Below are 21,737 nucleotides of genomic sequence, written 5' to 3'. Positions count from 1 at the left end.
TCTAATCAATACTTCTCAGATAATGCACAAGAATTTATAATATTCAGGCCCGGCTCATGGGATCACATTATCTAAATTAGATAAGAAGGACTAAAGAGAATTTCTATTAACAGGTTATACTAGTCTTATTTTTCTTACAGCTACTCATTTAAATTTTTGTAGAAAATTATTATATTCATTTGTCAAAGTATAAAATAGGAAGGCTACCATTTATGAAATGATATTCTTATAAAATTGCTGTATATAGTAACAATTGACTGATCAATTGATTAACTTAAACAGTCTAGAAAATTATTACATTTTAGAGAAGTAGAAGATTATAACAATTTGAGCATTATGGATCAATAAACGTACATAGATGGTAAAATACATTTTGATAATCATTGTCTTTATTAAATCCTGATTGTTAGTATTTTTGCAAAAAATAAGATTCATAGCATCAAAGCAGGTTATTTCATTTGTCTGCTGCATTTCTTTCTTTCTTTCTTTCTTTCTTTCTTTCTTTCTTTCTTTCTTTCTTTCTTTTTCTTTTCTTTCTTTCTTTCTTTCTTTCTTCTTTCTTTCTTTTTTCTTTCTTTTCTTTTTCTTTCTTTCTTTCTTTCTTTCTTTCTTTCTTTCTTTCTTTCTTTCTTTCTTTTTCTTTTTCTTTTTTCAAGACAGGGCTTCTCTGTGTGTAGCCCTGTCTGTCCTGGACTCACTTTGTAGAATAGTCTGGCCTCGAACTCACAGACATCCACCTGCCTCTGCCTCCCGAGTGCTGGGATTACAGGTGTGCACCACCTCTCCTGACTTGACACATTTATTTCTAGCAATATCATTTCATCACATCCTTATTACAGAAGGTATTGAAGATGTGACAGAACGAAATTTCTTCACCCAACAAAATCAGCCACTAATATAGTGATACCCCATGTAAGTAATGACTTAAAAGATGTACATATAATAAGCAGAAATAGTGTTTCTCAGATATGAAAATATTCTGAAATTAAGAGGAGAATAGTAAGTCAATATTTAAATACTTACAGCTTACATTTTCATCATTTTTTTCTTCTTTTCTTTTGCTTAATTATCCCTTTACTGGTATGCTATTGATCATATCTTGTTAAGTAGCAAACTAGTTAAGAATTTGAAAGCTATCCCCAACATGTTTATTATTGCACATTTTGTGTAGTTATGAAAGCCAGGTGTGGCAAGGCTGTGCGACCTTCGGATGAGAACAGCAGGTGTTCCAAGGCTTAAGTGGAACTGCCTAAAGTTATTGGCAGGGCTCAGAAAATCTAATCCTAGGCTCACTGCTGTGGCTCCTGAAACATCTCCGATGAACCCTTTCCAGTCACAATTACATGGCTTCTCTACAGAGCTTCCCTGGAAGCTGCTGTTTTCCAGGGATGAGAAATCCAAAAAAAACCAGAGAATAATACAAACCAGCAGCCCCAGACTTTGTATAACCAACTCTTGAAGGTGATACCCAGGCATTCCTACCTTGCTAGTCTAATGAGAAATAAATTAATATTTTCAGCGCATAAATGCAGAGAGAGGAGTAGATTTGAGAACACAAGGCAATGTCTAAGGTGAATGTATCTCATCATGCACATGATTTCTTGTGTCTCCTATAAAAGAGAAGCATCTCCTTTTACTATGCCAACTAGACATAACTTATGAGGTCAACCCCAGGACCCTTTCTTTACAAAAGTTTACACTGAAAGTTTGACTCTGAATCACTTCATTTTTTTAAAGCTGTACGACTGGTAGTTCAGCATAACTCTTCCTTCCTAAGAGCACCCCTCACTTGATGTGATGTCTTCCTGCCCACCCCAAAGTCTTGATACAAACAACTGCTTCCATAAACAGCAATGGTTGGCAATACTATCCTGTACCTTGTGATGTCAACACTGCTTCTCAAGGGGTAATTCCCAGAAGTCACTAATCAGTCTCTGCCTCTTTATCTAACAACTGCTCTCTTAGCTGGCTCCTGAGACACAGAGGATTTATAACTATCCAGTCAGTTGAAAGAACATTATTTAAAAATGCCTTGAAAGCCACAAAGTACTTTAGACCTGTAGAGACCTTTATATATGCTTTTCCTTTCAAAAGTCTTTATAGATCCCAATAGAGTAGGCCAGCAAGGTCTGAGTGATAGGAAGGCATTCAAAAGAAAAACATACTTTTGTAGATTCAAAACCTTTGGTACAAAATATTTAGCAGTTAATATTTACATTGGTATATTATTTTAAAGATTCACTGACAATGAGACAGGCTAACTCCTGGTAACACCCAGCCTACTTGAAAGAGGATGATGAGCATCAAAGAATCTCCTTATGGAGATGGCTTCAAATGTGGCAAACATGCCACTGGGAAAAATGACCTTATTTCTACCACAAACAGAATTCTGCCTAAAAAAGGGCGACCTTGGATGCAGGCAGAGTCAATGGCCAAACTCTGGCAAGACAGAGTAAGCAAGTCCTCAATAGTTCCTGTCTCACATATATGTTTGTCAGAGATATTGGGCCAGAAGGCTGAAGATGACCCTGCAACGTTCGAGAGAGTTTTGGGGGACTGCTTTGGTAGCAAACTGTCTCTGTCACCTTCTCATTTGGGAAGCTGTTAACCTACATTCCCTGTATACTCAGGTAATTAATTTTATTCCTTCTCAAGTCTCTGACGGGGTTGTTTTAGTTTTACAGTTAAGCTTAGTTGTTTAGAGGTTAAGATGTTTTTAGGTCTAGGTAGATGTTTTAAGTTGATAATAACAAGATATGATAGATATTGATTTACATTCAGAATTTTAGATGCACCAAGATAAGAAAGATGTTTTCTTCAAGGCTGCCAAATACAAATAGCCAAAACACAAAGAATGTAATATTTATATAATTCCTGATTATTTCATGGTTCTTCTTGTTGTAGGTAGTTTATTGCATATATGTGCAATAATATAAATTTATATGTAAAAATAAAAATATTTAATAAAAAATATTTACATTGGTGACCTCCATTATTTTAAAAAGGAGTAACAGCCCTTGATTTCATTTCAATGAAATCAATTAGGTAAGAATAAAAGGTGTGTTAGGGATGGAGAGACAGGCAGATGTCTGAGTTCAAGGTCAGCCTGGTCTACAAAGTGAGTCCAGAGCAGTCAAGGCTACATAGAGAAACCATGTCTCAAAATAAATGAATGAATGAATAAATAAATAAATAATAAATAAAATGAAGAACATATCTGTGTGAGATAGGGTTCTCAGTGGGGCTAAAGTTTGATTAATTTAGATAATAAAATTATAAAATTATTTCTTATATATTTTTCTATTAGCAATTCATAGGCAGGTAAATATTGAAAACCAGATGCATACTATTTTGTAATTACTTTTCATCAAATTGTGTAACAATCCTCAGCATAATAGTGACTAGTTCTAGATATTTATAGTATCACAAATAACTGGTTAGAGAATACATCATTTTTATAAAATGATTATGTTTCATAGGAAACAAGGTGACAGTAATGCTTTCTGTAATGTTATTTTACATAAATGGTAGGTAGTCACTTCAGTAACATTGAGTGAATGGTGAATTATTTGTCAAAGAAACATTTTTAGCTTCATCATCTTGAAAGTTTTCTTTTAGGGAAATTAGTCAGTCAAAAAGGCTCCTATTTTTCCCCAATAGTGTTTGTTTATTTTACAATCAATTATTTTTATATAATTAATTTATTCAGATTACAACTCAACTGTTATCTCATCACTTGTATCTTCGCGTTCTGAATTCTAATCAACCTTGTCTTGACCCACAGACATTACCTGTTGCCGCTCCTGTATTCTATTTTGTTTTTTTTTTTTTTTTCTCTCTTTATATCAAATGTTTCCCATCCATTTTCCAACAAGATGATATTTTATTGTAAAGGTAAACACCACCTTTGAAACTGCTGTCTCATTTTTCTGTGACCTTTCACCTGGATTTACTCAGGTGCTACCTTGGCTTTCAGGAAACAGCACACACCAACTGCTCTTCCTTTTCTACAGAGACTCTTCATAATCTTCTGCTTTCAGTTTCTTCTAATTTCTTTGACATTGAAAATGTGGAATTTACCAACAGTCTTGGGAAAGACAGCTTCTCTTTTGTGTCTTGTTCACATTATTTCATCTAGGCTTGTGGCCATAAAGTCTACAAATATACCACCAGCATCAACACTTGGATATTCGTATTCCTAATACCTATGATGACAACAAGATTAGGCATTATATTAATGGACTATAAAACTCTAAATGTGCTACTGCACAGCCTGGCAAAGACTCATCCCCTCTCTAATCTAAACTTTTGTACTGCTGGAAGTGAGCTGTTACTTTGGAGTGATAAAACAACTTCTGTCTTTACCAATGGAAAAAAATATCCTCCTTGTTCAGGATTGAATTTTCTTTTCCTTTTTGCATTTAATAGCTTAAAATTCCATCACAGATTCATTACTGAATCTGTTTTTCAGATTTTTTTTTTAAATTTTTTTTATTAATTTATTCTTGTTACATCTCAATGTTTATCCCATCCCTTGTATCCTCCCATTCCTCCCCCCCCCCATTTTCCCATTATTCCCCTCCCCTATGACTGTTCCTGAGGGGGGATTATGTCCCCCTATATATTCTCATAGGGTATCAAGTCTCTTCTTGGCTACTTGCTGTCCTTCCTCTGAGTGCCACCAGGTCTCCCCCTCCAGGGGACATGGTCAAATGTGAGGCACCAGAGTACGTGAGAAAGTCGTATCACACTCTCCACTCAACTGTGGAGAATATTCTGACCATTGGATAGATCTGGGAAGGGGTTTAAAGTTTACCTCCTGTATTGTCCTTGGCTGGTGCCTTAGTTTGAGCGGGACCCCTGGGCCCAAATCTGCCTATCATATTGTTCTACTTGTAGATTTCTAGGACCCTCTGGATCCTTTTATTTTGTTGTTCTCCCATGCGTCTCTCATTTAGAGTCCCAATAGGATGCCTTCCCCTCTGTCCCAGTTTCCTGGTAAGTGAAGGCTTTCGTGGGACATGCCCCTTGGGCTAGTATGCAGATATATTTTAATACTGAACACATAATAATATCCAGCAGTTTGTATCTGTCAAAAGAATGAGTAAATGAAAAATATTATCCTTAATATCCACATTGCTATGTTTGATTTCTTGTTCATTTCTTAAATTCTAGCTGGTGTTATATGAGCTCATATTACAATTTCTTTTATTTTTAACTTTGTATATGAGTTTCAAATAAAAATTCCACATAATTAGGGTATACATTGTGATTCTTTAATATAGTAATATATGAATAAGTTCTTGCAACTATTAAGCTAATTTTCATATTTGTCACCACATATAGTTAATGTCCTTTTGTGTGTGTGTGTGTGTGTGTGTGTGTGTGTGTGTGTTGAATATAATTAAGATACAGTCTGTTCGAAGAATCTTATGCATATAATGAATTATTAAGTATAGTCATCATCCAAGAGACTCCCAAAACAGCACTGGCAGTTGCTGTTGCCTCTGGTCAACTCCCAGAGGTGGAATGTAAGTAGGATCTCTCTACCCGCTGCCTCACGTTCAGAGAGTGACTTTATGCTCATCTCAGCACATTACCACGTCCTTTACATTCCAAAGAAAGAATCTTTGAGAAGAATCATTGCAAGGACATGAGAGCACATCTTGGAAATCCCTTAATAAAATGAAATTGCCTTTGTCTTTTGTAATTTCTTGCGGATTTTTCACTGCCTTCTCCCAACAAGCTGTTCCTCATAGAAACATATAGATGTAATTGAATCTTTCAGTTGTGTCTCGGAAGCACTATGAATAACAATAAGGTTTCTATATGGAATATGACTTAATTTAGAGATTATGTGCTGATACAAGATGGCAGATTCATTAAACTGCCTGGCTGATCAATGTACTACCATTTCAAAGAGCTAAAGCTAGCCTGGGACCTAAATGCCTTTGCACATTGGTAGTCTGATATTTTTTTTAAAGTACCTTGTTCTGTGTTACGACAGATGTATGAAAAATATAGTAATATCAAGTCAGCTATTAAACGTGGGGTTGAAGAGACACGAACACAAGTGTTGCTTCAGCTGAAGATTTCGCATCATGAAGAGTTCGGCAGCTATGCATAAACAAAGCACGCTCCTCTTCCTCCTTGGCAACAACTATACCAGAAAATGAATCCCTTTTGGTAAAGCAGCAACTTCTCAGAGTGGATGGAAAGCTCACTAAATTGAGGTAGAAAGAATGAGAATTGGTGCCATCAAAAATTACTGTTTGTAAGGAGAAGTCACAGGAGCAGCATCTTTGTTAAAGAATTTTCAGGGCTCTGCTTCTTATTCGGGAAACATCATTTTCCCTGAGACTTCCTGGCCTTAAACACCAGGTTTCGACTGCATAGTTTATTTCTTAGTTCCAAATCTCCAGGGAGTTATCTTAATAAGCAACAGCCTGCCCTGTTCTAAGCAGCCCAATTAGGGTTAACTGGGAAATTTCTTGCATCAAAGTACAATCAGGCAAACTGTCGTGACTTGGTAAGGCACCTCTAGTGCAGTCCATTAATGCGGAGCCATAGTTATAGATCTGAGGATTTTTACTTTAGCCCATTTTAGCTAGAGGTTTTAGAACCATGGCTACGATTTTTAAAGAAAATAGTCTAACTTAATATCACAACATTTATTCTTTAATCACTTTATTCTTATGTGACATCCTGTTTTGTGAGAAGGCATGTATATCAGAATTTTATTCACAATTACAAAAATAACAAAGGTAGGAACATTGCAGTGCTAATGGCAATAATAACTGAATATAATTTTATTTTAATATAATGTTTTTTATTAAGACAAAACTTCCTCTCTATCTTCCCTCTCCTAAATATAATCTCAATAAAGTAATTACGAATAACAAGAATATGATGCCTATTAGAAATGGTTCTTTTAGTTATAAGGAAAAACAGAGCATATGGTCTCATGTCCCAAGTGAACATATCTGCCATTTTCCTGTCTATGGGATGCCAGCACATTTTATTGCATTTTCCTGATGAGTTGCTTTCAATAATAGAGCTATTAAAGATAGAATAGAATTGTGTCACAGGAACATAAATACTTTATGGTAACCGAAGATCCAGTATACCATGACATGATGTATACACAGACCAAGAAAGTAACTAAGGAACATTTAATCTGAAAATTTAGGAGCAACAACAGCCAATATTCTGAACTATGGGGGGAAAAAAGTAACGGTATATAGAGAGAATGGGAAAGAACTCAGGAAATATGGGTCAAATTTGGGATTTGATAGGCAACCGTTGTGTTAAGACTTGCATGGTACAACTGGCCAGTGTGGATGGGGAAATTCCACAAGGCCTCACCCCTGGATTACTAGCAACAGGAAACCAGTGTCTACTAAGTGGAAGAATCCATTTCCTCTAGGGAGCAGTCACCAATAATAAGTGGTCAACCCTAAACTTGTGCATTAGAGTAGCACTAATTGGACCCACTAGGTTCCCTCTCTCTCTCTCTCTCTCTCTCTCTCTCTCTCTCTCACTCTCTCTCCCTCTCTCTCTCTTCTTCTCTATCATGATTTTGTGTGTGTGTGTGTGTGTGTGTGTGTGTGTGTGTGTGTGTGTGTGTGTGTGAACAGCTTCAATTTCCCTAGTACTTTTTTCAATTTCAGCACTAAGATTCTTGTCTTGATCCCAAACAAACTCTGGGAAGCTTATCATCCTAACAAATCTCTTACTAGGCCTGACTTGTAGAAGAAAGTAAAAAGGCTTTGACAAGACCCAGCCACTAATCCCCAGCTTTCAGATTAAAGAGAACTGTCTACAACATCAGAAAGAAATCTAACCTCAATTAAAAGGCAATTATAACCTATGTGCTTTACTGTCTTCCCCACAGAGAAGGAAGGAGCACAAGACATTCTGAGGTAAAATAGACAGAAGAGAAATTGTAGAATTCTAAAGACACCATCTGGAGATACGTAATAACACAGTGGCATTTAGTGCATTGAATTTGTCAATACCACAAGCCCAATTTGAAGTTTTGTCAACCATAAGAGAAATTTACCAGTAGTATTTGATTCAAAGCTGATGGCTGCCATTGGGGTTGCTTCCATTTATTTATCTATTTTTATTTATCCATAATATATTTTAATTGAAATAAAATGACATGAGTTTACCCCCTCCTTTTCTTTTCTCCAGCTTATCCTTTGTCCCTGCCAACCCTTTTTTATAGCCCCTTTCCTTTGAATATTATTATTATTGGTGTGTGTGTGTGTGTGTGTGTGTGTGTGTGTGTGTGTGTGTGTGTATACAATTGTGTAAACACAACCTGTTGAGTTCACTTTTGTTGTTGGTGTGTATATGATTTCAGGGTGACCACTTTGCTTTGCATTGCACAACCAGTAAGGAGGCTCACCTGTAGTAGAGTATAAGTCTCCTTCTACAAGCACTCATTACTTGTCTGCAATTTTTTTGTCCAGGGGAAGGACCATGTGAAATTTCCCCTTTCCACATTAATACGTCCATTGGCATTGCCACTATTCTGGTCTTGTTTATACAGCCATTTCTAGTAAAGATTGTTTCACAGAAGACTTCCTGATATTCTAGCTCATTTCTAACTCCTCTTTGCCAATATTCCATGACCCATAAATACAGAATATCTGATGATAGATGAATGGATTTGGGGTAGAATCCCCATAAATCATTGATCTCTGCATTGTTCCCAGTTGCGATTTTCTGTAATGGTCTACATTTGCTGGAAGAGAGGCTACTTTGATTTCAGGGGCGGGGTAACTATACTTATCTGTAGATACAAGGATAACATTTAAAATGTAGTAAGTAATTATGCCGGTTTATCCAGGTGGCAGATGTAGATTATTTCTGGTCCATGGCCTCTCTATCCCTGGGAAGCTGCCTGGGTTTCCAGTACCAGACATCATTAACACCCTGTAGAGTGAACCATTATAGACAGCTGTTAGTCACTACTGACGTGTGAGTGCCCTGTACTTTCACAAATATCTTATCCTGCTGGTCATTGTAATGTGTATAGCTGCTGCAGCTCAGCAGGGCTGTTTAACAGCTTCCTCCCCTTGGTGGCTTGTGTGGTATTTCTAGTACCTTGGAAGCTAAATCACAAGATCGAAACTTCCAAGCCAGATCCAGCTCAAATTATCCAAGTCCTATATCCTAAGAGTCTTCAGAAATAAGGGCACACCTTCAAGTCCCGAGAGGCAACCAAGGGCTTTATCCATTGTCTACATTGTTTCAAGAGACACTTGGATTACCATGACCAACTACTTGATAAGTGGTTTTGTTAGAATATGGTTCTTGTGGGAAAGCACTGTCAGCCCAAGTCGCTAAACTTCTTTTAAGGTGTGTGTGTGTGTGTGTGTGTGTGTGTGTGTGTGTGTGTGTGTGTGTACTTTTAGGTAAAATAATATTATTTTTGAGGCTTTATCATTCATCCTTAGTATTATGTATCTCTTATCCTTCCTTGCTTTTCTATTTTGCCATTTCTTCCTCCTCCTTATTTGGAGACTTTATACCTGTTTTTCTGTTTCTCACTTGATACCACCTATATCTTGTTAATCTTCTTTTAAAACCCACCCTATGGTCTCTCTATACTTTCTTTGTTTCTGTGATTCCTTTCATATTTATTCCATTTGTTGTGGCCACATTTTTCTTTCATGTGTCTTTTTTCTTTCTTACATACAATGTAAAATCAATCCATCTTGATATTCATATCTTCAGACAACAGATAAAATTAATTATTTTACTCCATGATACTTACTTTCCATTAAAAGGACTCATTTTTTTTTTACTTTTGTCAAATAAAACAGTTCTGCATAATCCATGACCAAAATTGAGGTCACATTAAACACATGCAGGCTGTGCAGGAGACACCTGAATGACATTGTAAACACACTTTGAAGAATTAGAAGACCTTTACTGCCATCTTTCATTAGTTTCATGATATGTTCCCATGAACACTTCCCATCAACACCAAATACTTTCTTTTGATTTTTGTACAGGGCACAGATTAGTCAGTTGTCACCCTTAAAGAAATTTAAGTTCAAACTTCCTCCTCATGGAAAAGAAAAATTAAACATTAGTGCAGCAGGATATGGTCTTACTTAGAGGTCACGAAGGTGGACAGTCGGAGTGGTGGTGGCACTGTATCAGCAGGTCACCTTTCCTTAAGTTTAGCACTCATGAGTGATATCATCACTGAAAATATTAACTCCTCAAAGGAGACCTCAAACCATCTAAGCAGCATAAAAATGGTCAGTACATGAAAAGAAAACAATTGGACCGATGCCTAGTTAGAGAGTGACAAGGCAAATTAACACTAAGATTATTTTTCTTGGTTCCAAATGTAAACAGAGTAATAGCAATGATGTTGCCTTGTGCCACGACTTCCCCTACCATCAGATACGTAGTAGTCACTTAACATGCAGTTGTTGAGTAAACAATTTCTCCTTGTTTCATTCTCTAGAATTAGGTTATACTTTTTGCCCAATTGATATGGATGCCTGAAATATTAAATGTTTGTGACATAACACTGAAAAAGAAACTGGATTCCACTATGAAATTGATAAAACTATTATCATGTGAAGGTTTCAGTTGAGCTCTTGTCTCCTTGATCGAAAGAATTTAGCCAAGAGAGCTGGTTAGTTTAAGCAGAAGTTTATTTGGTAAAGCAAAGTCTGCTACAGGGAAAAAAGAAGAAGAAGAAGAAGAAGAAGAAGAAGAAGAAGAAGAAGAAGAAGAAGGAGGAGGAGGAGGAGGAGGAGGAGGAGGAGGAAGAGGAGGAGGAGGAGGAGGGGGAGGCGGAGGAGGAGGAGGAGGAGGACCCAATATGTGGGTGGTAAAAGCACATCAAATTATATGTTGTGCATTAATCTTTAAGTTTTAGGAATATTTATGAGGTGGGTGGCATATTCATGGAGGTAGCATGACCTTCTCACAAAGGAATGCTCTAAAAGAGAGCATTTCTGCTCATGATCCTTGTGAAAAGGCCACAAATTGGGGAGTCAAAGGCACAATACAAATGCTATTATAATGATGATGGATATTTTCTGGATGCAGACACATCCTGAGCATGCATGTATAACAATGGGATAGTTCCCAGGTACCTGAGTTTCCGAGATAGTAGGAAGAGCCTTGCTCACTGCAGCTTTAAGAATCTATGCTTCTGCATCCATGAAACACACCTTAACATCAAGGATAGACATCACCTCAGGGTAAAAGGATGGAAAATGGTATCCCAAGTAAATGGACAGAAGAAGCAATCCCTTGTAGTCATTTCAAGAATTTAGAAAATAGATTTCAAATAAAAACTAATCAGAAGAAATATGGAAGGACAGTATATAGTCAGAAAGGAAAAATCCACCAGGAAGACACTGTCAATTCTGGCCATCTATGCCCCTTCGACCCTAATGTTTGATCTCTGCTAATCCAGAGTCCTCTGTACTACCTGTAACCTCTTCCTCTGTGACCTGGCAAAGTCACCTGGCCAGAGTAGATATGAAGAACATTAGGAGGCCTGAATCCATATCAGAAGTATTATATTCTAGGTCTAATAGATGGATATGATTCTATAGATATCTGAGGTAAAATAGTTTAATAAGGTCTTCAAAAGCTTCAGAGACCTACAGAATATGGCATTTAAAGATGTTTTTATTATTCTAAAGATTCTTTGACAATAAGATAAGTTAACTCCTGGAAACACCCATCCTGCCTCAAAGATGAAGGTGAGCATCAAAGAACCTCTTTATGGAGATGGCTTCAAATGTGGCAAACAAGCCAGTGGGCAAAATGTCCTCGTTTCTGTCACAGACAGAATTCTGCCTAAAAATGGGCAAGCTTGGATACAGGAAGAGTTGATGATTAAATTCTGCTAACACAGTATCAATAGTTCCTGCTTCAAAAGTATGTCTGTCAGAGATATTGGGCCAGAAGGCTGAAGATGAGGCTCCAACATTATAGAGGGTGTTGGGTGACTGCTCATTTTTTTTTTTCATTTTGGTAGCTGCTAACCTGCACTCTGGGTTCACTCAAGTATTTAAGTTTTATCCCTTTCAAGTCTCTGATGGGTTTGAAGACAGACAGTTTAGTTTGTTAATTAAGCTTAGTAGGCTAAGGGTTAAGATGTTTTTAGATCAAGATAGATGTTTTAAGTTAATAGAGACGAGATATGATAGATATTAATCTCCTTTCAGAAGTTTAGACCCAATAAGATAGAAAAGATGTTTACTTCAAGTTTCTGAAATACAAATAGCCAAATCACTATGAGTGTAACATTTATATAATTCCTGATTGTCTCGTGGTTCTTCCTGCTGTATGTAGTTTATTTTACCCATGTGAAATAATATAAATGTATATGTTAAAAAAAGAAACATAATAAAAAAATTTTCATTAAAAAACCAGAAATGTTCAATGTCCTTAGTAATCATGGAAATGCAAATCAATACAGTTCTGAGATTGCACCTTACACCCTTCAGATTGGCTAAGTTCAGAAAACTCAAGAGACAGCGCATGCTGGTGAGGATGTGGAGGAATGGGAACACTCCCTCATTGCTGGTGGGAGTGCAAACTTGTATAACCTCTTTGGAAATAAATCTGGAGCTTTCTCAGAAATTTGGAATTAGGACTACCCCAAGACCCAGCTATACCACTGTTTGGATATATCCGAAGAATGGATAAAGAATCTGTGGTACATTTACCCAATGGAATAATACTCAGATATTAAAAACAAGGAAATCTTGAAATTTGCAGGCAAATGGATAGAACTAGAAGTGATCATCCTGAGTGAGGTAACGCAGACCCAGAAAGACATGCATGGTATGTGCTCATTTATAAGTGGATATTAGCCCAACATAGATGTTCTTTGAGAGACCTTTACCTAGCGGGGGATTGGAACAGATACTGGGACTGGAAGCTGGACCCTGGACAGAGAATGGAGATTGTATGGAAGAGGGAGGGGATGGAAGGACCAGAAGGTGTCAGGAGCTCCACAGGGAGACCACTGAGACCTGAGGATCTAGACCCAAGGGTGGGGGAAAGGCATAAAAGGATGCACCAACGAAGGACAATGCATGCAGAGAACCCAGATCCCTGTTTAGACGTAACTTATGGACAGCTCATTCTCCACGGGGAGGGGAGAGAGGAGGGACTGCCGCTGAACCTCTGACATGCACTCTGGTATCCCCAATTTGATCACTTCCCCCTTGGCAGGGCTGCCTTGTAGGCACCCAGAGGAAGGGGATAAGGGACTCCTGATGAGATCTGATAGGTTGTGACCAGATGCTGGGGGAGGAACCGCCTCCTCCCCCGCCCCCCTTCCCCATCGCCCCATCAGAAGTCTAAGGGAGGGAAATAGGGCAAAAGAGAGGAGGGAGGAGGATAACAATCCGATGTAAATGTGAATAAACTATAATAAATAAAAAGAATTTAAGGCCAACAAATCAATAAGATTGACAAACCCTTCTTCAAATTAACTAAAGAGAATATCCAAACTAACAAAACTAGAAATGAAAAGGGGATTACAACAACAGACACCAAGAAAATTCAAATAATCATAATGACATATTTTAAAAGAAAAAACCATACTCCACCTAATTGGACAATGTAAAAAATGGATAATTTTGTCAATACATCCCACTTAACAAAGTGAAATCAAAATCAGATAAGTAATTTAAACAGACCAATATTTAGATACGAAGGAGCTTTCTGATTGGGAGGAGACGAAGATGTCAAGATAAAGTTACAGTTTTCTTTGTTTCTTCAGTGTTCAGGCCCAAGAATATAGCCAGAATCTAAACAAACAAACAAAGAGACCCCAAAAAAACAAAACAAACAAAACAAAACAAAAACAAGCATCTCGTCAAGTTACAGGGTTTCTTTTGGATTATATATCAATTCAAAATCCTCTTATCTAAAACCAGGCATTTTAGAGGATTCAGAGAATCTGTTAGGAAGCTCAGATTTTTAATAATGAAGATTAAAAGTCCTAATATGGTTCTAGCTTAATCTGCTAGGTGGTTTATTATTTAAATTTGGGACAGGACATCATTTTATTATATGGAGTTCTTTATGTTTTCAGTGCTATATGAGGCTGAGTTACTGAGTCTGTATGCTCCATATCACTTTATTGTGAGAATCAGTACTTGTATCCTTTCAGTCACATTGTCACAATCTCAATGAGCCTGATTTCTGTAGTTTTTAATGGGGACCACGTGGCCCAGCTCAGGCCATTAGAGTGGCTGACCTCAGGTTCAGTAATTGATTTAAGGATCTGTGTCCCAAGCAGATTCAATGAGATGCAACACTAATTTTCTGGGACTTATGGTAAGAAAATAGTATGTTTCTTTGGAAGCATTAAGAACTCTACGGCTTGTTGGGATCAGAAAGGAAGAAAAATATTCTTGGGGCTGATGGGCAACTAGAGATGAAAATAAAGACCTGCTGCTGAATTTTGAGCCCTTGATTGTCATCATATCTTAGCTCAGTTATACTGTGAAACATTCAGCTATGTAACCCACCAAATGGAGCTCATGGTGTGTGGAATAATCTATTCTAGCAAAGTTTAGAACAACTTGATAAAAATATAGTAAATTAGTGAAAAACTTTTAAAAATACTTCATAGAATATGTTTATGAAAATGGTACTGGAATGGTTATGTAGCAATAAAAGCATTTGTAAGGTTGTAAATATTCTTCAAGCAGAAGTACTGAAGGATGTGTTTTAAAAACAGAATATGTATAAAAAATATCAACAACATACTCAGTTCACAAAGCAAGCCGTAGAATCTCTCTGGATTTCCAGCAGTACTTATAAGTAAATAGTGAATACTTTACACTCACATATAGTGTTTACACTTGCATAAGTGTTCTTTTTCTTTTTTTGAGAAATTGAAGTACTTTATTGGAAATTTAGCTTTTTAGCACTTGTGAATGTAAATATTTGGCATTTGGGACTTTGAGGATAAATGATACATGCACTATCATAGTGACTCTCAAACAACATCCATATGAGAAATTGTTTATTTAATAAAAAATAAAATCACCCAATTCTGAAAGATGACAGAAAAAAAAAATAACAACCCAAACTTATCTATAATGTCAATGTAGAGAAACTTTCAAAAGAGAAATAGCTATTGTTCATTATAAGTGATCAGAGTTGGCTGCGCTATCTTTTCCTTTCTAATTTTTGTTTTAGATATCTATTTTTTTCATACACAATATTCTGATTATAGCTTCCCCTCCCTCACTACTCTGAATCCCTTCCTACCCCCTTTCTAATCCAGATACACACCATTTCCCCCTCTAGTTAGAAAACAAACAGCAATCTAAGGAATAATCATAAAGTAAAATAAAACAGTAAAACAAATCAGAATAGGACACGTAACCAACAGAAGAAAAGGAGCCAAAAAAATGAAAAAAAAAAAAAAAAAAAGCATGAGTAACACATGGAAACCTAGAGACAGAATGGAATATTCATAAGCCCAGGAATTGAAAAACAAAACAAAACTCAGAAGCTAAATATATAAGCAAATAAGCAGTAAGGTTAAAAAAAAAAAAAAAAAAAAAAAAAAAAAGCCTGACACACATGAGACAAAGAAGCCCCAAAGATGGCATTGAGTTTGTTTTGTGTTAGCCATCTACGCCTGGCTATGGGGCCAGCCCATAGCAATGGTTTGTTTCCCCAGTGAGACTCCCTTGGAGAAAACTAACTTTCCACTATAAGTGGTTATTACTGGAAATCACTGCCAGGTTAGGGATCGGGGCATGTGTCCTCTTCTTTTTTCAGATCTAGGGTACCCTCTGGTGTGGACCTGAGCAGGCCCTGTGCATGCTGTCTGTATTCAACCAGTTAAATATATTAAACAAAAGCATGCCATTAAATGGAATAAAGGGAATGGTGACATCAGGGCAAAACCCCAACCATCTAAGTTTCCAATTTCCAAAAGTGAATTAAAGAAAAACTTAGGGCTGAGTGAGTGTGATGGCGCACGTCTGAAAACGTTTTTATTGGAAAAGCCACATTAATTGTTGCAGCGAACCATACATGTAGTAAAATGCTGTGGTGTGGGTCCAAATCCAATCCTAAGACCTGAGTCCATTCATTATCTTACAAGCTTTGCTGATAAGCATCCTCTAAAGCTTGCCATTGAACAGACCACAGCAAAGTAGGTACATACGTATTTACAAATAGCCATGCTAGAACAAGCTCTTGCTTGGAGGTTAAGAGATGCGTGTTACAGTCTACTATCCCTAAAATCTCATCCATATCCTCAAACTAAATCTTCCTCAAAGTACTTGAGAACTGTTGTGGGTTTTTTTCTAATTTATCTTTTAACTGATACTAAAATTTTACAGAAATTGTACATATGAATGGAATACAATGAATTATATGCTGCAGCTCACACATGTATATATTGCATGAAGTTATTGAAAAGTTGAATATGTTCACATCCAGTGTTAATCATGTATTCATAGTTAAACTTTTCATAATCTTCTCTTTCAGTTTTGGTACTTGTTCTTACCTGTAGTCACCCTACTGGGCAGTGCACCTCAGAACTTCTTCCTTCTCCCTAACTGTAACTTAGCACCCTTTGTTTTTCATAATTGTTATACAAAATTATATTCCTGCAAGGAGTGTAAAAGGCCTCTCTTTACATCCTTACTTTCATGCTGGAATTTTTAATTCTTAAGTTCTTGGGTATTTTGCCAAAGTTTCTGTGAGTTCAAGTTGTTGGCCAAAGTGGTTCCATAGACATCCCAAGTATTGTGGCTATTGCCAATGCTATTGGTGTATCTGATAGTAACACCTTATTTCTAAAGACTTACATACTTATAGAACATGGAGAACTCAAGTTGGCACTCAGTTGGAAGCTTCATGTTTACAGACTATCATTCATATAGTGGTGGAAGGTCCTAATCACATTATCAGAGGTGAAAAATGATTATTAATCTCACCTATCCATGAAACCTGAAAGCTACAATAACAACCTGCCTTCAAGGTATGCCCATGGGTACAATAATGGCACAAATACTATGGGGGTAAAATCCTTGTTAAAAATGTGAATTTCCCTTTCCTTTAGTTTTGTTCTTAGAGTTACTGTTTATAAATGCACCTAAAATTAATTGCAATTACAGCAGCAAATAGAGATGTTTCCCCAAAATTAGTATATTTAAAGTGTGGTCATCTTTATAATTGTGTGGAAGCTCACTCACTAAAGTGTACAGTCTTTGAGACTAAGAAAGAGTCTAAGTCACTTCCTTAAACTAACTCTGTGATGTTTTTATTTGTAAGTTAATTAGAATAGAGTGCTGTTTATTTTTTAAAGGGTACCATGGCAAATCCAATGATAGAATAGTTTTGAAATAAGTTGCCCCCCACACACACTATTTTAATGTTGGCTGGCACCATTTGTTAAGGTTTTCAAGCAGAATGCACTAAACCATGAGTAGGTGTCTGCTGTCATGAGTGTATAAAACAGAAAAGTTGGTGGTATATTTAGTTCCTGTGGCTGCACATTTTAGTTAAAGTAGAATGGACTCAGTCATGTCTATATCAGATCAGGGCATCTAAATTGTTCGACTATGATGTCCCAGTTCTTAGAGGTAAGAAGGTAATCGCCTGGTTGCTAGCTAACCTGTGATGGCCTTGGCAGCGATGACTTCAGTGAGCCAGCACTACTCAACATACCTTTGACTCCTTTGTAGTATAGCCCTGAAACATTCCCCCAAGCAAGACACGGATGCAAAATTAAGCAAGCTGAGTTGTTAAAGTATGTTTCAAACCTCATACTGATGACATCTTTGTAAAGATTACACTCATAATGAAAGACCTTTACAAAATCATACATTAAGGTATATAGCTACAGGGAATAGTGAAAATTTTAGTCTACCTTTTGTGACTGTATCCCAGAGGTCTAGACTTGTTTCTTTATAGGAACAGAGGAAAACATAGTTCCTGTTCTTCTAGGGCTTCTGGTACAGGAGCATGTATTTTCTTATTACTATTCACTGTGGGATGAAGAATTTCTTGATTCTATAACAGCTTTCTAAAATGCATATTGCCAGTGTTCCCTCAGCCATCCCTCGATGCAAGACCTTGAAGGAGGTGATTTTCATTTAGCTTTCTTTTGCATGAGGTGACTTTGAAGTATTAGCTAACATTATTTAATGACAAGTATGCAGTGATGTTCTCTTGCTCTCAGGAATGTTGCAAAGAGATAAAAGCGAAAATGAAATGACACAGTAAATGAGCCTGAAATTAAGACCCCTGAACAATGAAATTTTAGTGTGTAAGTCAAACTAATGAAAGCCTATGTGGTTAATTATATAAATTCGGTTTATTATAGATTTTAAAAAGAAAACAATTTTGAGGTTTCTTATCACCATGAGCAGCTTCTGAGGTTCCAAATGGAATTTCCTAATGAGTCTGGAAACCAATCTGTTTATTTCCCAGATACTATGTAGCTTGGCCACAAGCCAGTACTGACCAGTTGTTCCTCTTCTTTCTTGAATCCATCTGGTCTTACTGCAGACCTTTGAGTTTGGAAATAATGTATGCATCTTCCTAAATAATAGGCCTGCTACTGTCCCTGGTCATCTTGTTACTGGCTTCTGCAGCTGCACAATAGGAAAATGACATCCCTGGTCTTTCCAAGAGAGAAATAAAATAAAGTGCTTAGATAGAGGGTCTCAGTTCACAGAGTCTCAGTCCTCTGAGCTTGCTTCTGTATCAGCAAGTGTTATGCAGCTTGAGGAACTTACATCTAAACTACCAGCATCCAGTGAAGGTTCTAGAAATAGGATGGAGTCCAAATAGACTGGAAAATGGAAACGAGGCAAGCCACCTACTGCAACTGCTGCAGTGAACTACTGTCAAAGATGTCCAGGGACTCTTTGGGGTTTCCAACAGTGCAGTTAGAAGACATTTCCATAATAGATGTGATGGCTGGGAATCAAGAGGTTGTCTATGGAAACTCAATGCTGACTCCTTACTTCTTGGGTGGAACTCAAGCCTGTATATTGGTTAAACCACTAAGTCCTAGCTTCAAGCACCTCCTTCTTCATCTTCGTTGTTAAAATAAAAGCAGTGACTCGCTGTCAGACTCTTCCATTTTGCTTCCTTTTATCTACCATCACAAACAGACACTGCGTTATGTTGGGTGGGTGTATGTGCACATTATGTGCACAAATTCAAATGATTTGTATTTGTATATATTATGTAAACTATTTTATATTATATAAATCATATATTTTACAACTAACTCTTTCAATCAATATTATTCTTCTGAGTTTTTCTATTTTTATACACATAAGACCAGTTCACTTACTTTAATATATGTATCATTTTTCTGATTAATAATTGTATTTAAACCACAGTGATTAATATTTTAATAGCATCTTAAATAAGCACTAATTAATATATATCTTCCTCTTAAACTTCATGATACAATTAGATAATTGATTTTATAATTTTTATAATGATATTTATACTGAAATTTCTTCCAGGTTCAAATATTTATATTAATTTGACCTATATTTTTTAATACTGGTCAATTATTTTTAAAGCTTTATAGTTTACAGTTACAGATGGATATTTGATTAGAAATTCAATCCATCAATTTAGCAAGTCCCACCAAAATGCTGATCTCACAGTCATTGCTTGGATGCTGACTCTTGAATCAGCCATTTATCTCCTCTAGGAAGCCTGGTGAGTTTTCTTAGCTTTCCTAGCATCCTCAACACCTTGCTCTTCATGGGTTCTTTTAAATATTGAATTTCATGATCTTGTGTGTCATTCTTGCACATGGTCTATGATAATCTTCTCTGTATTGTTCTAATGAATACCTGGTCATATACCTGCTATTGAAGCAAGCCAATCATTAGCCCATGCTTTTTATCATAGAGTCCTTGTCACCTAATATGACCACTAATTGTCACTTTGTGCAACATACATATATGAAATGCTATCCCCAATTTGATGAGGATCCCTAGCACTTACTCTCTTCTGTGGAATATATCTTACAGTGTACACTTAATATTCACTGTGTTCTGGATTCTTTCTCGACCGTTTTCTCCAATTCATTGTAAGCTCCATGAAATTTTCTGCCATGGCTTTTTACCACTTTAGCATATAATATGACCTCAGTAGATATTGGCTGGGTGATTGATGGATAGACTGTATAGCTCATTTAATCTAAAATTCACAAGAGAATATTTTATTCATCAAAACATAAATAATACAGACAGAAATAGGATATTTATAATCAAGAAAAATATAAAAATAAGAAATGCTTTTAGAACTTAGCTTATTACCTGGCTCACTTTTGGAAGCTTAAGATGTTAGGACAAATGACTCAAGCAAACTATGACCATTTAATTATAAATTTTTATTTAAACTTTACTACAAGTAAGTTTCATATTTCCTATGAATAGCATTATTTTTAAATTATATGAAATGTGGAGTATATAGAAAACTACAAAAATAATCCAAATATTTATGTAATATCAATAAGATTCAACAGATGTTAAAATTTTACCATATGTGCATCAAATCTTTTGTAAAATAGGAAATGAAATGTGACATATTCAGCTAGGGTCCCCAGCACCTTATATGTCCTTTCCCTCTGACTAGAAACTCACATATCAAAATTTTTGTACTTCTGCTGTGTATCATGTTTCTAGGAGGAATATAAATAAGCTCTGTTTGCATGTCCTGGCGATCACTTATTAAGAAAAATATACAACTACAAAAACAAAATCAAAGGCAAAGAATAAAAGCTTGGGTGATAGCTTAGTCAGTAAAGTGCTTGTCTTGCAAGTATTGTGACCTGAGTTCAACCCCCATATTCAGTGCACAAATAGTCATTTGACATGGATCTGTAATCCCATCTCTGGAGATGTGGAAATAGGAAGAGTGCTGGGACTTGCTGGTCAACCAGTCCAACTTCACTGGTCAGCTCCAAGCCAACAGATAACTCACCCCAAGAAGTGACTGTACTTCTTGAAAGTGACACTTGAAGTTATCCCCACAACATTCCCATGCACACACACAAGTACATGCACACACACAAGTACATGCACACACAAACATGTCTATATACATACACACATGCATAGAAAATACAGAGAGGAGGCATATTTTAAGTGTAGTATGGACAGAGTAAATCTGTATGTAATTCTTGATATGTGGCATCACTCATTTTGCTACATTACTAAATATATCAGTGTTGTTGGACTTATATCCAAACTATGCAGATTCAGAGAAAAAATGATTTCCATCTGAGGTTATTACCACAACTGGAGATCAGCAACAATTAGTAAGCAGGGAGAGACTGACCTGCTTAACAGAGGTAGCACATGTCTATCATCTCAGTGGCTCACTTCCCTCTTTGCTCAATAAAAGCAGTAAATGTATATACTGTCCTAATCAAACATATTCATCATTAGTACTTTTCTCTAACTTCTCTTTCTCATTTTAAAACTAAGGCATTTATGATTAGCCTTGAATTACATATTACTCAGAAGAAAATATCTTGTAAATTATCTGTGAAAATAAAACTTCCTCAAATTAAAGGTTCATTAACATGTAAAACTGACCTTTAGTTGTGTGTTGTTTTGCACAAATAGATTCGCTCTCTGCACCTTTTAGAATTGAACTGGCTCACTGAGTTTATTTTAGAATTTCCTCACGCTGACAGGTACATACAGGATCCTCAC

At 36.4% G+C, this 21,737-nt stretch overlaps 1 long non-coding RNA gene and 1 pseudogene across 2 annotated transcripts in view; one reads left to right on the top strand and one right to left on the bottom strand.

Moving 5' to 3' along the window:
- LOC127205671 (uncharacterized) overlaps window positions 1–21,737 on the top strand; it is a 362,893-nt gene that overhangs the window by 126,168 nt on the left and 214,988 nt on the right. The gene's annotated exons all lie outside the window — the stretch shown is intronic.
- Window positions 19,782–19,880, bottom strand: LOC127206090 (uncharacterized; annotated as a pseudogene).

Source organism: Acomys russatus, chromosome 22 (assembly GCF_903995435.1).
Source record: "Acomys russatus chromosome 22, mAcoRus1.1, whole genome shotgun sequence".
NCBI lineage: Eukaryota > Metazoa > Chordata > Mammalia > Rodentia > Muridae > Acomys > Acomys russatus.
The sequence above is the reverse complement of the archived record's forward strand: the minus strand, read 5'-3'. Positions and strand labels throughout refer to the sequence as shown.